General features: G+C 43.5%; 2 long non-coding RNA genes across 2 annotated transcripts; both read right to left on the bottom strand.

The window, feature by feature from the left end:
* Positions 1-365: 365 nt before the first annotated feature.
* LOC127751233 (uncharacterized) lies at positions 366-3,890 on the bottom strand. The gene is made up of 5 exons (XR_008012031.1): positions 3,725-3,890; positions 1,821-1,928; positions 1,622-1,719; positions 1,125-1,545; positions 366-1,055 (listed from the first exon to the last, which is right to left on the bottom strand). It is a non-coding gene; the product is annotated as an uncharacterized LOC127751233 (long non-coding RNA).
* An 851-nt stretch (positions 3,891-4,741) lies between these two features.
* LOC127751234 (uncharacterized) lies at positions 4,742-6,536 on the bottom strand. The gene is made up of 3 exons (XR_008012032.1): positions 6,143-6,536; positions 5,888-6,067; positions 4,742-4,863 (listed from the first exon to the last, which is right to left on the bottom strand). It is a non-coding gene; the product is annotated as an uncharacterized LOC127751234 (long non-coding RNA).

Consider the following 6,536-nt stretch of genomic DNA (forward strand, 5'->3'; position numbering starts at 1 on the left):
GAGTGTGAATGCATATACGGGTAAGAAGAAAGAGAAGACTGCAGCAACTGCTGTTGTTGCTGATCAGCCCCAAACACCAAAGAGGAAAACGAAGAAGAAGAAGACTAAGAAAAACATTAATTAATTAGTTATGGCAGTTCACTTCATTTTTTTTTATTTTGTTTTGTATTTTATTTTTGACATGAATTCCATTGATCTCAGTTTCTTTTTATTATTTTGTTTTTGTTTTGTTTTGTTTTGTTTACCAAAACGTTGAGTCTTTGGGCTCCTCCTTCCTAGTTCCTTGGCTGTGATGTTACGTTTAGTTTTAGCTCAGATAGTATAGCTTCTAAAATATGCAAACAGCAAAGTTTTGATTTGTTTTGTTTACCAAAATGTTTAATGAGTCTTTGGGCTTCTCCTTCCTAGCTCCTTGGCTGTGATGTTACATTTAGTTTTAGCTCAGATAGTATAGCTGATAAAATAAGCAAACGGCAAAGTTTTGTTTTGTCTGTTTACTTAACATTTAAAGAGTCTTGAGCTCCTCCTATAGCTCCTTGGCTGTATTGTTTCTTTTAGTTTCATTTATTTTAGCTCAGATAGCTGCTAAAATATGCGCGAATAGCAAAGTTTGTTTTGTTATGGGCTTGAAATTCAGAATATAATGTCATGCTCTCATACTGCATTATTATTGGCTAAACTACCCTCTTCAATCCAGTCGGGGAAGTCCGACACAAAATCGATACACAATCGACAAGAGATGCTCTTCAGTGGCCGACCTCGAAACGATGTCGAAACGATGTCGTAACGATGTCTGTTTCAATATCGGCAACGTATCGATCCGATGACCACCTCCGCATCGAATCGATGCCAAAATCGACTAAAAAATCGATCTAGAAATCGATGTCATATCGACGTGTTTTCGACTTTCCATTTCTCACTGGGATGTACCTAAAATAGTCCGATGGGTCCTCCAAATGTGCATTGCCGTTACGCATTAGGAAATCTGGAATGACTGCTCGAAAATAGCAGTCCTCCCAACTCAGAATACTCCCCAGAACGACCATCATTCGGATCTAAAAAAATAACATATTTCACGATGCGTTCAGATATTAAGTATTACACAGTATTGCACAGGGGCTTACTATTTGATGCTGCGGCCTGATTTCATTTTACCAAGTATCGAAATCTGGCCAGGACTGAAACACAGTCCCATCAGCGCGTCTAGGAACTTGCCTAAGAAACCACCTATGCGGTGGCACAGAAATCTTATCCCATGACCTTTTTACTGTTTGCACTGTTAAAGTCTTACGAAGAAAAATGCCAAATCCTTTGTAATACGAAGGATTTGGACGCTTCGTAGGGAGCAAATCCTTCGTAGGTACGAAGCATTTGGCATTTTGCTTCGTGAGACTTTAACTGTGTGCAAGAGAACTTTATGCCTGTACGTAATTTCTTCCTGCGGCACCAAAGCTGCGAGGGAATAATACAGGCAGTTCCCATCGCCCCGCACTGGCAAGAACCGGGTTCCGGAAAAGCGGGCCCCGGTTTATTTAGTACATGTACCTGTAAACATTTGAATAAGGTTGACGTAACAGTGATAGTACGTACGGCACATAGTAATTTCATACGGAATACTTACATTACGAATATTTTCAATAATTTTTACTCTATTTGTGATAGCACTTAGTGGACCGCCATTCTTGGGTTGGTAGGTACGCAGCAATTCAGTGTTGCATCCTAAAACAATGGCGATTTTGTTAAAAATGCAAGAACGAGAAAAATACTCCAAATAGTCTATTGGTAAAATCATTCAGAAAGTGAGACCAAGCAATGTAAACCTTGGCAGGGGACCGGGTCTCGCAAACCCGAGTAAAGACTGCTAACCGCTGCGCCTGCGGGACGGCTGCCCAGAACGGCGTCGGCAATAATGACGTTTCGGCAACAAACTGTCACAGAAAAGAAGAAAAGGGGGAAATACTAGACGCGCCTGGGATTCGAAGCCGCGTCACTGAACCGGAGCCGAGCACGCTAACCACTGCGCCACCGGGTCGGTGCACAATATAATAGAAAGAAATGGGGACAATTTCAACCTCTTGTGGCCTAGCCAACCCCAATCTGCATCGGTGACGTGAAGCACTTCAAGAGAGGAGTCCGGCCCCGACGAAGGAGGTGTCCGTTTCTCTTGTGCCATCGTCCCGGAGGTGGCGCTTCTACGGAGGTCCGGCTCCGATGAAGGAGGTGTTCGTCTCCTAGCGTCGTCGCCCCGGTCGAGCCATCTCAAGCGGCATGAGCACTTTGTTTTCTGGTGATCACTGGTCGAGGTTTTTCCTTGCCCTTGTCAAGGTGTTTCCCTGGACCCATTGCTAAATGGGGTCGTATACCGTAGCTTCCCTTGTTACTGCTTGAGCCTTGTTTAGTTTTGGGGTGGTCCTTGTCCTCTTTAAAGAAAAGGAGTAGTTGTAATGTTAGGGCCTTAAACCAGTAGTCAACGTACTGCTGTCATTCTCATGACTGTTCGCCTCGAGTCAGTCTAGTCTCGCAGTGTGTCCCTAGTAACTCCACAACAACCTAGCCGACGCGCTTCAGTCTTGCCTGAGCTCTCGTGCCAGCTAGACGTTCCTTGTACTGAGTATCGTCCAATAAATCCCTTGGTCTCAGCATACTTCTTGTCTTTTCCTTTTAGTACCGAACCTTACAATACCTTGAATCCTCAGCTCTGGTCTGGAGCGTCTCGAGGATGCTGTCACTGTCAAATAGCCCGCACAAAAATGGGCACTTGCTCCTTTTAGCAACTAGTATGCTAAGTGCAAGATAGGAGCCCTTCATGACGAAACGGCTCAGGCCCGACCACTTCCCGCCAAACACCTGGTCCATTCTGACGTCACGGCCTTACTGCCCAGAAGGCGCCCCTCGCTATCGGCAGTTCAGGGTCCGACGAGTAGCCGCTCGAGCCAATGTTGACAAACAGACTCGTTTCACCCCAAAATCAAGAAAAGAACTGGACCATGAGACCCACACCACTCAGTAAGGGCCTCCCCAAGACAACTGAAACTCCAGGGTCAGAACCCGAAGCGATCCCTGTCGATCACTTAACCTCCAAAAGCCTGCTGAGACCGACTAGAAAGGAATCGCCTTTTCCATCACCAAACCTTCGACAGTCAACCGACAACACCCTCCCAGACGAGAGCCAACGATGCCGAGAGACGCAGAACCTAGACCAGCCATGCAGACGGAGATGGAAATGATTAAAGTTAAGTATGATGGTAAAACAACCAAATTAAGATCTTTAGGAACGAGATGGTGTCTTAGATAGGTCTAGTCAGTGGTAGGATGACACCAAGGCAACCTTTTTTCCATCAGGATGGAAGGGTTATTTAGAACAATTAATCTGTGCAAAGCTTTTGTTTGTTTCTCTCTGTTACAGTTCACCACCCCCACTAATTCCTAACTCGGTCGGGTCCTCCAAGTGGTCAGCAAAAGGCGCGTTTAAGTCCCTGCTGCAGAGGGCATCCGTCAGCTTGTCCCTTGGCAAGTCACTGTGAACGGATTTCGACCAAGCCAAATTTCACTTGGGGAAGTTGCTGTAAGTCATGTCTTATGACACACTTGGGACTCAGGACTCTTGTCTTTGGATCTCCACATGGGTGTGGGGAACCACGTGGTACTCGAGAACCCCACGTGGAATTTCTGAAAATAACCATGCGGATTTTTACAAAAACCCACATGGAAAGTAACCAATTACCTCATGGAAAATTAACCACTTGTGAATCTTATAGGAAACCCACGTGGAAAGTCTTCGGAAACCCAGGTGGATTTGTGCGTGGATTTTTCAGCTGGGTAGACTGAGTTAATCCAGAGGACACATTATCAGAATGACAGTCTGGTTTCTCAACGGTGACTTCATTTGTGTTCTCCTAGTTACAAAGAATAATGAACAGTCAATTGGGCAATTTAATAAATCAGCTTAACACATGTAGAAGCAATAACTACCTGGTGCTCGCTTGAGGCTTCAATACCATTCTGTGGTGTAATCATAGGCATTTCAGTACTTAGAGCCGCTGCGGCCTTCTTCTCTTCCGTCATCCTTTTGGCGGCTTTCTTCGCCTGGAAGTGGGCTGAAACAAACAATACTAATTGTAGACATCGTAACTGCCATTTGAAGCAGATGAAATAGCACTACTTACTTTCTTGTGAAGCTCGGACATCAATTCACGCTGTTTGAGAGCTGACTTGCGAGGCATTTCCTCATGAAAGCTGTCCTCCTTTGACACTCGATTCTTCTTCCCCTTATCTATTTCAGACAACACTTCATCCTCAGAAGCTGCAACAAAAGGTTCAATATTTAGAATTAAGTTGACATAAGTAACGTTGATGGTGGACTTAGTCTCGTGAGGCGAGTCGCTTATCACGGTAAGGCCTCAGCTGGGGTATCTGCGCCTCAGAGGTTTTATGGGACTAAGATTTGAAGCGACTTAGGCAAGCTGCTGAGGCGTCTCACAAGGCGACTAGCCTCACGAGACTAAACCCACCATAATGGCGCGTTAGCAAAATAAACATTCATTTACAACTTTAAATGAAGTTTGAAATAAATGTAGAGTAACGAATAAGCCTAGCATGTCAGAACGCATGGTTAAAGAAGGCACGGAACATAGGTTAGAGCACATGGCCATGAGCAAGTGGAAAGTTCGACCGCTCAAAGAACTTCGGCCGATGCAGATAACAATTGGTGTGGAATGAATGAATCGGATTGCTTACCTGAGATAAACATCACTCGCCCGGACTTTGTGTGATGGTTGTAGTTCAAGGTCAGTTCTTCATCCACTTGCACGCTGCTGGGATCAGCGGTCTTCAGATCTTTGGTAGGCACACAATACGAGGAATCTTTGCACATAATAAAGTAGAATAATTTCTTTGGTTTCGTCATGTTTAAGCATCGATTGCAATAGATGAAAGTAGCTGTGCGGGTCAGGGCAAGAGCCGTCACATTTAAAAATCAACTGTCTTTGAGTCATTTTGTCTTCTGTTCTTGACAAAAATAAAATATTTATCTTGTCACCTTGAACCATACAAAAGCAGTTCTCCCGAGGGGTGGATAACTCCTGAATTGGGTGTACAAATTTCAAGAATTTAATTTGAATTGGCTTGGATTGAGTTCGAATTGGACTGAGTTGGTTAAATTGTTTTTGAATTGGCTTGAATTGACTTGAATTGAATGTAAATTGTCTTGAATTAGACTGAATTAGTTGAATTATTTCTGAAGTGAGTTGAATTAAATTAAATTGATCTGAATTGGTTTGAAGTACTAGAATTAGGGGTGTACACTTGGCAGGGGAGTTATCAACCCGTCGAGTTCTCCTTTACAAACAAATCCACTTTAACTTTCACTTCCTGCAGCAATGCATTTCGACGCATCCGTGCAACAGTGGCGAATCTGTTTAGGACGGACGAACAAGGGCGAATCTGTGAAGGACGGACGAACAAAGGCAAAACTGTTAAGGACGGACGAACAAAGGCGAATGTGCTTTTTCAGAATTTCTGCACACCTATCTTTAGACGTGTCTCACTTCTTGATTTGACGTCAGATCACTTTGAACGAAGCATCATTGCACCCGTCATTGAGCCTTCAATAGAACACGACCTGAACTGAAGCGATCCGACGTCACATCAAAGAGTATGAAGCGTTCAAAGATAGGTCTGCGGGAATTTTGAAAAAGCACTCTCAGATTCGCCCTTGTTCGTCTGTCCTTCTCAGATTCGCCCTTGTTCGTCCGTCCTAAACAGATTCACCAGTGTTGCACGGATGCGTCGATTTCTTCTCCCTAAACTATGTAATAAATAAATAATAAAAGTAAAATTAATTTTATTAAATTATTTGATACTCTATTAGAAGTAGAAAAAAAATTACCTTCAATGAGTAACGCCCTGTAACATCTAATTGAGGCACTTTAAATAGTTCAACAGGAGAATAACCATCATTTCTGCTTGTTGGTGGACTCGTGAGAAAATCACTAGCACTTGATGAGGAATCAAGCGAAGGACTCTCGGGCAAAATAATATCTCCAAGCCTGAAGTCAGCACTTGAGCTCTGTAATACATAACATAATATTGTATTATTCTATTCATTCATTTGAATGCAACTTGTTTTTGTGAAGATACTTACTGGAGTTGAAACCACATGAATAGGATCAGTACTTGGTGAAGGGGATGAGGCTGCAACATTACTGAGGGAAACAACTGAGGGATCCGGAGAGGCAAAAGAACTGTCATCATCAAAATTGAGGTTCACAGACTCAGCGACTGATGAGGCTACTCTTGGGGGACGGCTTGGTGATTCACTGCATTCCTGTGAAATTAAACTGTTACTGAGAACCTAAACTTTCCCAAACAAAGGATGGTCTGCACTTTTACTATTATTGCTCACTGATTCTGAAACGGGCTGAGCACTGTCAAGACTTGACACTCCCTGATCCCCCAATTGCAATGCCTTCTTATTTTTTTCTGCAAACCCTTGTCTTTGACTTTTTTGTGCTTAAAGTGTTAACGTCTGGCTTTGG

Source organism: Frankliniella occidentalis, unplaced genomic scaffold (genome assembly GCF_000697945.3).
Source record: "Frankliniella occidentalis isolate FOCC.00 unplaced genomic scaffold, Focc_3.1 Scaffold388, whole genome shotgun sequence".
NCBI lineage: Eukaryota > Metazoa > Arthropoda > Insecta > Thysanoptera > Thripidae > Frankliniella > Frankliniella occidentalis.